Source organism: Eumetopias jubatus, unplaced genomic scaffold (genome assembly GCF_037043125.1).
Source record: "Eumetopias jubatus isolate StellerSeaLion01/CBP00866 unplaced genomic scaffold, mEumJub1_p1.0 scaffold_81, whole genome shotgun sequence".
In the NCBI taxonomy this organism is placed as follows: Eukaryota; Metazoa; Chordata; class Mammalia; order Carnivora; family Otariidae; genus Eumetopias; species Eumetopias jubatus.
The window spans coordinates 849187-861872 of record NW_028274887.1 but is presented as its reverse complement, the minus strand read 5'-3'; the positions used below and the strand labels follow the sequence as shown (position 1 = coordinate 861872).

Genomic DNA, 12686 nt, shown 5'->3' with positions numbered 1-12686 from the left:
GTGAATTATGCACCCTATTACCATATTGCAGAATCTAACTATATCTATATATTTACCATTACCAGTTTAATTTGTGCTACCTCCTTGCTTTTGTGTTAATTACTGTTCTTTTAGTTCCATTCAAAGAACTCTCTTTAGGACTTCCCAGGCAGGTCTGGTTGTAATAAAGTCTTTCAGATTTTTTTTTTTTTTGGATGAGGAAGATGTATCCCTTCTTTTGTTTCTCTAGGACAGCTTCCCCAGGTGTAGAACTCTTGGGTGACAGTAATTTTCTTTCAATGTTTTTATTATGTCATTCCACTCTTTCTTGATCTGAAAAGATTCTGTTGGGAAATCCAATAGTCTTATATTCCTTTGTATGTAATTCTCTTTTCTCTGTTTTCTTAAATTTTTTTATTTTTAACTTTTTTTTTACATTTTTGGTCTTTAATTAAGCACATGAAACAACTATTTTATATATTTCTCCATGAACTTTTTGTGAAATTCAGATCACAGTGTATCATTTACAAATCTTTTGTCATTCTTCTTTCTTTTTAAAAAGATATTTATTTACTTTAGAGAGAGAGAGCACAAGCAGGAGGGGCAGGGAGAGGGAGAGAATCTCAAGCAGCCCAACTCAGGGCTTGATTCCACAACCCTGAAATCATGACCTGAGCTGAAATCAAGAGTTGGATGCTTAACTGACTGTGCCACCCAGGGGTCCCTGTCTTTCTTCTGATAATCTACACCATTTGCACAGTTCTTGAAAACAACATCATCATCCTACTTTCTTTTAACGTTAAAGTTGGCCTGAGGCTGTGATGGGCCAGTGAGATTGAGAGGGTTTCCACTCAAAATGTTTTCCATATGTATTCTTTCCTCTTCAGCTTTCTCTTCTTGTTCCTTCCTGGACTGATCTTCAGCTCTTGCATTTTTATTTTTTTCTAGTTCTGCAAGAGGTGATACAGAATCATCATCATCACTCCCCTCTTCAAAATTTTCATTTTCATCTTCCTCATCTGTTGGAGGATCATCTGCATCAAAGTTGACAGCAGGAATCTGGTTTAGCAAGACTTCTTCGACACTAAAGAGAAGATGGTATGTTCTTATGTTAGACACTCTCTATATTTCTCTCTTGCACCAGCTCACTCACTCTCTTCCAGCTCTCTCCTACAGTCATGGTTCCAAGCTTCTTCAGGAGTATCCTAAATAGTTTGTCTATATTTTAACTTTGTATGAGAAGGTAGATCTCTACTCAGGCTCTTCTCCTAAAGTTTATAGGTTTGCTTTGTGCAATCAGCTCAGTTCGGATTTCTGGGTGTGTCTGCTGATAATGTCTTTGGGCATTTGGGTCCAGCTATCATGCTCTATATTTGAGTGAAACATTTGTTTGAGCTCTGAGGATGAGGATTGGGGCTGTATCACTCACTAAGAACAATTAGATAGAACTGCTGCTTGCTTCCCTACTAGTGAGGTTGGTTGTAGGATGGCCTCCATGTTTGTCTAGATTCTCTGATCAGGCTTACTAGATGGTTGGGACTAAGTACTACATTCAGTAATAGATGAGGCTATGAAATAGCTTCCCTGCCCTGGCCAGGCGGTAGGATGTGTCCCAGGGCTTACATGGTTCATTATTTGGGGATGCAAATCAGGCCAGAGTGTGTCTGATTTCCCTAGTCAACTGAGGTTACTGATTTTGCTCTGCAAATGGGGAAAGCCATGGGCTGTGCTGTCTGTTAAAGTACCACTGTTTATAAGCCTGTTGAATGGGCTATGCAGCTTCCCATGTGCTCTGGGTAGGCTCCCTGGCTGGACAGGCTGAAGGTTGTATTCAGTGATAAGAAGGACTACAAATTAGAATCCTTGCCTTGGCACAGTAAGATAAGCTGATAAAGCTCTTTGTTGTCTCAACTCAAGCTGACTACACCCCAAATACTCTGGCCAAAGAGGGATACTGGCTTTGTTTTCTAAACTGTCTACTCTACCTGCCCTTTTTTAGGTTTGAGCACTGCTTGAAGATACAACTTCCAGCAGTTTTTGCCAGTCTTCTGATCAGCTGGGGCTGGAAAACACTCTTCACAGAGGATGAGGCTATGTCTTAGCTCCTTTGCTGAGTGGGAGGGGGAGGGGCCACTCTAGGTCACTCTCAATTTCCAAAACAGATTCTCCACTTGGGAAGGGCCAGGAGCTACCCTCCTCATCCTTGGTTATGAATTAATCTACCATGGTGGATTGCCTGCCTAGGCATAGCACAAGAATTCATCATGCCCTGTACTGGCTTTCGTCTGGGTGAAATTAGCTCTGTCTGCCCACATCTTGGTGGGAATACTACTGGGCAGTCCAGCTTCCAGGAATTGTTATCAGCCCTTTTGGTCTATGGGACCAGAAGATGCTCTCTACAGCAAGTGGGGTCTGTGATTCAGCCTCTTGCCTGGGCATGGATAAACTGGGTTCTAAGTCCTTATTTAAGAACCCAAATCAGGCAGATCTAGACTCTGCTAAGTTTCCTAATCAGAATGTGCCCCTGACATGGCTCAGCAGATGAGCAAAACAACTAGTTGGAATAACACTGGGCACTGCAGGTATGAACTCGGGTTACCAAGACCCATGTGCTGAACGTTTGAACCCCACTTCCCCTTGTGTGTCACAGTCAAATTCTCAGTGATTGAGCCCCACAGATTTTTCTGCAATCCCCGTAGTGCTAGACCAGAGTAGGGGCTCCCACAAAGTGACCCCAATGCTGGACAGGCAAGGAAGGTTGTGTCCTTTTCATTCTCTTTTCCCACTGGAGGAACCTCTTGACATGATGTTTCACTGTCCTGGGAAGGGGCAATATTGTCAATGTGTAGCTGCTTCTCTTACCCTCTAAAGCAGTCTATGCTGGTCTCTGTCTTTTGGGGGGTGCCTTAGCCTCATCCCTATGTTCCAGAATTTTCTCAGTGTTGTTTTGTCTTGAGTAGTTGTTAGTTGTTCCTCTTTAGAGGGGGAGAAGAGTCAGGAACAACCTATTTCACCATCTTGATAATGTCCATATAATATTTTTTAAATGACAAATTTATAGAAATAGAGAACAGATTAGTTATTTCCAGGGATTATGAATAGGGTAGGGTTGAGAGGGAAGTGAATATGGATATAAAAGAAAATATGAAGGATCCTTGTGATGATGGCAATGTACTGTATCTTGACTATATCAGTATCAATATCCTGGTTACAATAATGTAATATAATTGTGTAAGTTGATACCACTGGGGGGGGAAATGAGTAAAGGCAATTTATCTGTATTATTTCTTACAACAATGTTTGAATCTACAATTATCCCAAAATAAAATAAAAGTAATAATATAAATACATAACAAGCAAATATTTTTAAACTATAATTGTGCATACTTATATGAAAAAGGTGAAGGTTTCAAGAAAACAGATTAGGAAACTTGCAACCAGGTAAGGGAAAAGGAAGCAAAGTGAAAGAAGCTACACCCCTTGAGAAATTCTCATGTACCCATACCTGGGCCCAGCAATACTGAGATTTCATTTATTATAGAATTATTATAATTGTTAATCATTATTATAATTAATTAGTTATAAAATTATTGAATGATCTTCCTCCTCGTACCTCACCACCATACCAGCAGGGATCCACTATGACTAATAGTGGATTATAGCTGGAAGAGTTGTAAGATACAGACAGTTTCTGAGTTAATGTAATTAGGGTATCCCAAGGTCAAGAGGAGAGACAAAAACAGACACAAGAATTTGAAGCTTCTGGTCCCAAAAGCATTAGCAAATATTAAGCACAACCCACCTCCTAGCCAAATTAATATTTATTTTATGCTAAATACCTACATACATCAGTTCTTATTACCCAATACAAAATGTCTGGGTTTTAAAAACAACAACAGAATTATAAGACATGCCCATTTGCAAGAAAAAAACACATTCAGAACCAGACTCAGATGCGACCCAGATTGTTAGCATTATCACATAGGAAATTTAAAATATAATAATAAAATATCTTAAGAGCTATATGAAAAAAGAAACATTATATATATATATATTCATTACATACATATACAATTTCATTGCATACATATGTAATGAAAGCAGAGAGATGGAAACTCTAAAAATGAATTTAAAGATACTAAAAATTATACAAAAAATAAAAATTATTTTGATAGGTTTGTCAATAGACTGTACATAGCCAAAGAAATAATAAGTGTTCTTGAAGAAAGATCAATAGAAACTTCCCAAACTGAAATCCAAAGAGGAAATAGAATGAAAAAACTAGAACAAAACATTAAATACTATGGAAAAGTTTCTAAAGGTGCATATGCATAATGGGAATATCAGAAGGAGATGAAAGAGAGAATAGAGCAGAATAAATATTTGAAGTGATAATGACAAAGAACTTTCTAAAATCAATGATAGATAACAGATTACAGATCTGGAAATCTAAAGGACACCAAAAGAATGACTACCCTCTCTCCCATACCCCACCCCAAAAGAAGAAGAAAAAGAAAGAAAAACAGAAGAAGAAAGAAAGAAAGAAAGAAAGAAAGAAAGAAGGAGAAAAAGAAAGAAAGAAAATATATAGGTGTATTATAGTTCAATTGCAAAGAGAAAAGTTTGAAAGAAAATAAATCAAATAAAATAGAGGAACACAGATAAGAATTATAACAGATTTCCCATCAGAAACAACCAAAAGGGAGAGTGTAGTGAAATATTTAAAGTGTTAAAAAAAAAAAACCTCACCAACTTAAAATTGTATATCTAGTAAAGGTGTCCTTAAAAGTAAAGAAATAAAGACTGTCTTAGAAAAAAAAGTGGGGGCAGAGATTCAGTGCCAGCATACCTGCTCTGAAAGAAATGTTAAAAGAAATTCTTCAGATAGGAAACAAACAAACAAGCAAAAAACCAAACTGAACCAAAACAAAACAAAAAATAACTTTTATCTAACCTAAGGAAGAGAAGTGCTTCAGACAAGTAGTACCTGAAAATTAAAAAAATCATTTATACTTCTGATTTTGTAATTAATTTAAAAGATAACTGAAGCAATAATAGTAACAGTGTATTGGGTGAAGATAGCATATGAATAAGTGAAATCAATGGCAAGAATGTCATAAAGGACAAAAGGGATGAATTAGAGATATTTAGTTATAATTAATTGTACTATACATGAAATGTCATAGTGTTATTTGAAGGTAGACTTCAATTAGTTCAGTATATGTTGTAACCTCTAGGGCAACAGAGTTTTTATAAATAAATGTAATTGATATGCTAAGAAAATAAAATGGAATCCTATAAAAATGTTCAATTACCATATGATTTCGCTCATATGTGGAATTTAAGAAACAAAATAAATGAGCAAGGGGAAAAAAGACAGAGAGATGGGCAAACCAAGAAAGAGACTCTTAACTATAGAGAAAAACTAATGATTACCAAAGGGGAAGTTGGTTGGGGGGATTAAGGAGTGCACTTGTGATGAGCACCGGATGTTGTATGGAAGTGCTGAATCACTATATTGTACACCTGAGACTAATATTACACTGTATGTTAGCTAACTAGAATTTGAATAAAAACTTTAAAAAAAGTTCAATTAAAACCAGAGAAATACAACAAAAAGAATGGTTATACACATGTAAAATATCACTCTAACTTTATAACTATTTAATTTTAATGTGCATGGTCTAAATACACATATTAGAAAACAGAAACTTTCAGTGAACAAAAAAAAACATTCAAATATGTTGTCTACAAGAAACCCACAAGAGTAAAGGAATTGAAAAGGATATCACACATTAACACTCATTAAAAGAAAGCTGGGTATCCATACTAATTTCAAGCAAAGCAGTCTTTAGACAAGGACATTGTTAGGGATAAAGAAAGGCGTTACATATGATAAAAGGGTCAATTCTCCAAGAATATTTAACAATCTTAATTGTGTATATGTCAAACAACAGAACATCAAAATACATAAAGCATAGATAAAGTAAAAACTGAAAGAACTGGTAGAAGTAGACAAATTACACTCCTATAGTTGGAGATTTCAGCAACCCCTTCAGTGATCAAGCAGCCAGAGGATCAATAAGGATATATTTGATGTGAATAGCAATATTAATCAATTTGATCTTATTGACATTTATATAATATTCTATCCAACAACCACATAATACACATTCTTTCAAGAACCCATGGAACATTAATCAAGAATACATTCTCAGCCGTAGACTATTGTTTAGCAAATTTAAGACAATAGAAATCATACAAGGTATATTATTAGGCCACATGAAATTAAACTACAAATCAGTAACAGAAAGATCCCTGATAATATTGGAATATTTGGAATTTAGTATTTGGAAATTAACACACTTCTAAATAATTCACCAGTCAGACTTCTCAAATTAAATAAAAATATTTGAACTAGTTGAAAAATTAAAAAATAACATTAAAACTTGTAAGACATAACAAAGGGTTTAGGGTAAAATTTAGAGTATTACATGTATATATTAAAAAAGAAGAAAGTTTTAAAATTAGTAATAAAAATGTCCAGGTCAACAAACTAGAGAAAGAAGAGCAACATAAAGAACAGAAATATAGAAATAATAAAAATTGGAAGAGAATCCATGAAATTGAAAGCAATAGATAAAAGCAACTAAACCAAAATCTAGTTCCTTTTTTTAATATTTTTTATTATGTTGTGTTAGTCACCATACAGTACTTCATTAATTTTTGATATAGTGTTCCATGATTCATTGCTTGTGTGTAAAAACCAATGTTTCATGCAGTACGTGCCCTCCTTAATACCCATCACCAGACTAGCCAATCCCCTCACCCTCTTCCCCTCTACCACCCTCAGTTTGTTTCTCAGAGTCCATAGTCTCTCATGGTTCATCTCTCCCTCCAATTCCTCCCCCTTCATTTTTCCCTTCCTTCTCCTAATGTCCTCCATGCTATTCCTTATGTTCCACAAATAAGTGAAACCATATAGATAATTGTCTTTCTCTGTTTGACCTATTTCCCTTAGCATAATCCCCTCCAGTTCCATCAATGTTGATGCAACATCCTTTCTGATGGCTGAGTAATATTCCATTGTATATATGAACCACATCTTCTTTATCCATTCATCTGTTGAAGGGCATCTCAGCTCCTTCCACTGTTTGGCTACTGTGGACATTGCTGCTAAGAACATTGGGGTGCACATGGCCCTTCTTTTCATTACATCTGTGTCTTCGGGGTAAATACCCAGTAGTGCAATTGCTGGGTCATAGGGTAGTTCTATTTTTAACTTTTTGAGGCACCTCCACACTGTTTTCCAAAGTACCAAGTTTCCAAAGTGGCTGTACCAACTGGCATTCCCACCAACAGTGTAAGAGGGTTCCCCTTTCTCCACAACCTCTCCAAAATTTGTTGTTTCTTGCCTTGTCAATTTTTGCCATTCTAAGTGGTGTAAAGTGGTATCTCAATGTGGTTTTGATTTTAATTTCCCTGATGGCTAATGATGTTGAACATTTTTTTCATGTGTCTATTAGCCATTCATATGTCTTCTTTGGAGAAGTGTCTGTTCATGTCTTCTGCCCATTTTTTGACTTATTTGTTTTTTGGGTGTTGAGTTTGAGAAGTTCTTTATACATCTTGGATTCCAGCCCTTTATCTGTAGTGTCATTTGCAAATATCTTCTCCCATTCTGTGGGTTGCGTCTTTGTTTTGTTGACTGTTTCTTTGCTGTGCAGAAGCTTTTTATCTTGATGAAGTCCCAAAAGTTAATTTTCGCTTTGGAGATGTGTATTGCAAGAATTTGCTGTAGCCAATGTCAAAGAGGTTACTGCCTATGTTCTTAGGATTTTTGATGGATTCCTGACTCACATTGAGGCCTTTCATCCATTTTGAGTTTATCTTTGTGTGTGGTATAAAGAAATGGTCCAGTTTCATTCTTCTGCATGTGGCTGTCCAATTTTCCCAGCACCAGTTGTTGAAGAGACTGACTTTTTTCCATTGGATACTTTTTCCTGCTTTGTTGAAGATTAGTTGACCATAGAGTTGAGGGTCCATTTCTGGGGTCTCTATTTTGTTCCATTGATCTATGTGTCTGTTTTTGTGCTGATACAATGCTGTCTTGTTGATCAAGGCTTTGTAACATAGCATGAAATCAGTCATTGTGATGCCCCCAGCTTTGTTTTTCTTTTTCAGCATTTCCTAGGCTATTCGGGGTCTTTCATGGTTCTATACAAATTTTAGGATTGTTTGATCCAGCACTTCAAACAATGCCATTGTTATATTGATCAGAATGGTTTTGAAAGTATACATTTCTCTGGGCAGCTTAGACATTATCACAATGTTTAATCTTCCAATCCATGAGCATAGAATGTCTTTCCAACTTTTTGTGTCTTCTTCAATTTTCTTCATAAGTGTTCTGTAGTTTCTAGAGTATAGATCCTTAACTCTTTGGTTAGGTTTATTCCAAGATATCTTAACGTTTTTGGTGCTATTGTAAATGGAATCAATTCCCTAATTTCTCTTTCTACAGTTACATTGTTAGAGTATAGGAAAGCAACTGATTTCTGTGCATTGATTTTGTATCCTGCCACATTACTGAATTGCTGTATGAGTTCTAGTAATTTGGGGGTGGAGCCTTTTGGGTTTTCCACATAAAATATCATGTCATCTGCAAAGAAAGAAAGAGTTTGTCTTCTTTGCCAATTTGAATGCCTTTTATTTCTTTTTTGTTTTCTGATTGCTGATGCTAGGACTTCCAATACTATGTTGAAAAATAGTGGTGAGAATGGGCATCCTTGTCGTGTTCCTGATATTAAGGGAAAGGCTCTCAGCTTTTCCCCATTGAGGATAATATTCACTGTGGGCTTGTCATAGATGGTTTTTATGAAATTAAGAAATATCCTCTATCTCTACACTCTGAAGAGTTTTCATCAGGAAAGGAGGCTCTATTTGTCAAATGCTTTTTCTTCATCAACTAAGGGGACCATGTGGTTCTTGCTTTTCTCTTATTTATGTGTTCTATCACACTGATTGATATGTGAATGTTGAAGCACCTTTGCATCCCAGGGATAAATCCTACCTGATCATGATGGATAATCCTTTTAATGTATCATTGGATCCTATTAGCTAGGATCTTGTTGAGAATTTTGGCATCCATATTCATCAGGGATATTGGTCTGTAATTCTCCTTTTTGATGGGGTCTTTGTCTGGTTCTGGGATCTGGGTAATGCTGGCTCCATAGAAGGAGTTTGGAAGTTTCCTTTTGTTTCTATTTTTTGAAACAGCTTCAGGAGAATAGGTATTATTTCTTCTTTGATTGTTTGATAGAATTCCCCAGGGAATCCATCAGGCCCTGGACTCTTGTTTTTTGGGAGGTTTTTGATCACTGCTTTAATCTCCTTACTGGTTATTGGTCTATTCAGGTTGTCAATTTCTTCCTGTTTCAGTCTTGGTAGTTTATAGGTTTCCAGGAAGGCATCCATTACTTTCAGTTTGCTTAATTTATTGGCATATAGTTGTTGATAATAATTTCTAATAATTGTTTCTATTTCCTTGGTGTTAGCCGTGATCTTTCCCATTTCATTCATAATTTTATTAATTTGCATCCTTTCTCTTTTCTTTTGGATAAGTCTGGCCAGTGGTTTATTGATCTTATTAATTCTCTCAAAGAACCAGCTTCTAGTTTCATTGATCTGATCTACTACATTTCTGGTTTCCAATTCATTAATCTCTACTCTAATCTTAATTATTTCTCTTCTTATACATTGCTTAGGCTTTATTTCTTGTTCTTTCTCTAGTTCTTTAAGGCGTAAAGTTAATTTGTGTATTTGGGATTTTTCTATTTTTTGAGTGAGGCTATGTATTTCCCCTTTAGGACCGCCTCTGCAGTATCCCATAGGTTTTGGACGGATATGTTTTTATTCTCATTGGTTTCCATGAATTGTTTAAGTTCTTCTTTAATTTCCCAGTTACCCAAACATTCTTTAGCAGAGTGGTCTTTAACCTCTAAGTTTTTGAATTTCTGCCAAATTTTTTGTGTGTGATTGAGTTCCGGTTTTAAAGCATTATGGTCTGAGAATATGCAAGGAGTAATCTCAATCTTTTGATTGAGGTATCAGTTGAGACCTGATTTGTGACCAGTATGTGATCTATTCTGGAGGAACTTCCATGTGCGTTCGAGAAGAATGAGTATTCTGTTGTTTTAGGGTGGAATGTTCTGTATATAACTATGAGGTCTATCTGGTCCAGTGTGTCATTCAAAGCTCTTGTTTTTTGTTGATTTTCTTCTTAGATGATCTGTCTATTGCTGAGAGTAGAGTGTTGAAATCTCCTACTATTAGGGTATTATTATCAATATGTCTCTTTATTTGGTTAACAGTTGGCATATGTAGTTGTCTGCTCCCATGTTGGGGGCATAGATATTTACAATTGTTAGATTTTCTTGTTGGGTAGACCGTTTAAGAATGATATAGTGTCCTTCTGTATCTCTAACTACAGCCTTTAGCTTAAAATCTAATTTGTCTGATATGAGAATTGCTATCCCAACTTTCTTTTGAGGTCCATTGGCATGAAAAATGGTTCTCCATCCCTTCACTTTCAGTCTGAATGTACCTTTAGGTTCAAAATAAATCTCTTGGAGACAGTATATGGATGGGTCATGTCTTTTTATCTAATCTGCAACCCTGTGCCATTTCATGGGAGCATTTAGGCCATTCATGTTGAGAGTGATTATTGAGAGATATGATTTTATTGTCATCATGTTGCCTGTGAAGTCCTTGTTTCTATAGATTGTCTCTATAAATTTCTGATCTATGTCACTCTTGGGGTCTTTCTCCTTTTATAGAATCCCCCTTAGTATTTCTTGAAGGGCCGGCTTGGTGGTCACATATTCTTTCATTTTCTGCTGGTCTTGGAAGCTCTTTGTGTCTCCATCCATTCTGAATGACAGCTTTGCTGGTTAAAGTATCCTTGGCTGCATGTTCTTCTCATTTAGTACCCTGAACACGTCTTGCTAACCCTCTCTGGCTTGTCAGGTCACTGTGGACAGGTCTGACTTTATTCTGATGTTCCTCCCTCCATAAATAAGAAATCTCTTCCCCCTAGCTGCTCTCAGGAATGTTTCCTTGGTTCTAAGATTTGCAAGTTTTATTATTATATGCCAGGGCATTGGTCTGTTCTCATAGATCTTGGGGGGGCGTGGTTCCTCTCTGCCTCTTGGACAGGAATGCTTGTTTCCTTCCCCAGATTAGAGAGGTTCTCAGCTAGAACTTGCTCAGATATATCTTCTAGACCTCTCTCTCTCCACCCCTTCAGGGACTCCAGTAATTCTGATATTGGAATGTTTCCTTGAGTCACTAATCTTTCCCATTTGATTCCTTGGGTTTTAATTTGTTTTTCCCATGCCACCTGGATTTTCTTCTTTTCTACCATTTTATCCTCTATCTCACTAATTGGTTTTCTTGCCTTGTTTACCCTGGCAGTCAGAGTATCATTTAAACTGCATTTCATTCATAGCATTTTTTAAGTTTGGCCTGATTAGATCTCATATCTGCCCTCAGAGAATCTACATTGTTGTTATTTTTCTCAAGCCTAGATATTGCCTTGGTAATTGTTACTCTGAAGTCTATCTCTGACACCTTGGTTATATCCATATCCATTAGTTCTGTGGCCTTGGCCACATCCCTGAATCTTTCCTTTGTTGGGGGTTCCTCCTCTTAGTCATTCTGTTGAGGGGTGGTTGAGGGAATGTACAGAGTCCAAATTATTGACCACAACCCAAGCAAGATGCACCTGTTTAATGAGACCTTAGAGTTGTGTGCCTCTTGTTCTTGCAGCCTGTCTTCTGGGGGAGGGGCCTGCCACACTGTTACTCAGGAAACTCTGTTTGGGCAGAGTTGCCCTGCCCCCTGTGGGGGGTGGATGGCCTCAGTGAAAACCAGTTTTGGGGGGCTTTTGTTCTCTGTGGGTTTCTGCGTCTCTTCTGAGAGTCAGAGCAGAAGTGATTGTATCCAAACCCCTGTCTCAGAACAGAGAGATCACAGTCTGCTCTTCAATGAGCTCTCCAAGCCACACTGTCTGTGGTGCTAAAAACCACGGTGTTCTGGGTTGTGCCCCCTAGAGCAGCACTCCCATCCCTCACTTCCAGGTACGGACACGTCTCTGCCCTTTGTTCTTCTAAAACCACAAGCCGCCCCTGGTTCACAAGGGCACCCCTGCAGCTCCAGGTTTCATTCTGGCGGGCTGCCCTAGTCCTTTCCCCGCTGCTACCAGTCTGTGAGTCTGCCCAGTCCCCAGAATGGGAGGTTTTTGCGATCCGGCAGTGCAGGATCCCAGAGGCTCCCTCCCCTTCCATTTATCTGCCGATATCTGCCCACAGAATCACAGCTCCCAGCTTCATACCTAGAGACCAACTGCTGGAGATATTATGTTTGTAGAGATCCAGATATATCTTCTTACATTTCAGGCTGATTTTGTGGGTGTTCAGAGTGGTCCAGTAGATATTCAGCTCAATTCAACTGGTTGTTATAGAGTCCCCTACTCTTTCTCCATCTTTTTCCATCTGGCCAAAATCTAGTTCCTTAAAAAGTCGATTCAATTGGTTAGCATTTATCCAGGCTAACCAAGAAATATAATAGAGAAGAAAGCACCAGGAGTTGTTTGCTAGGATAAGTACTTCAATTTTAACTCAACATCAATGAGAAATTTTGTAAGAGAA

General features: G+C 37.4%; 1 pseudogene; it reads right to left on the bottom strand.

The window, feature by feature from the left end:
* Positions 1–447: 447 nt before the first annotated feature.
* Positions 448–12323, bottom strand: LOC114222419 (spliceosome-associated protein CWC15 homolog pseudogene; annotated as a pseudogene).
* Between the last annotated feature and the right edge of the window lie 363 nt (positions 12324–12686).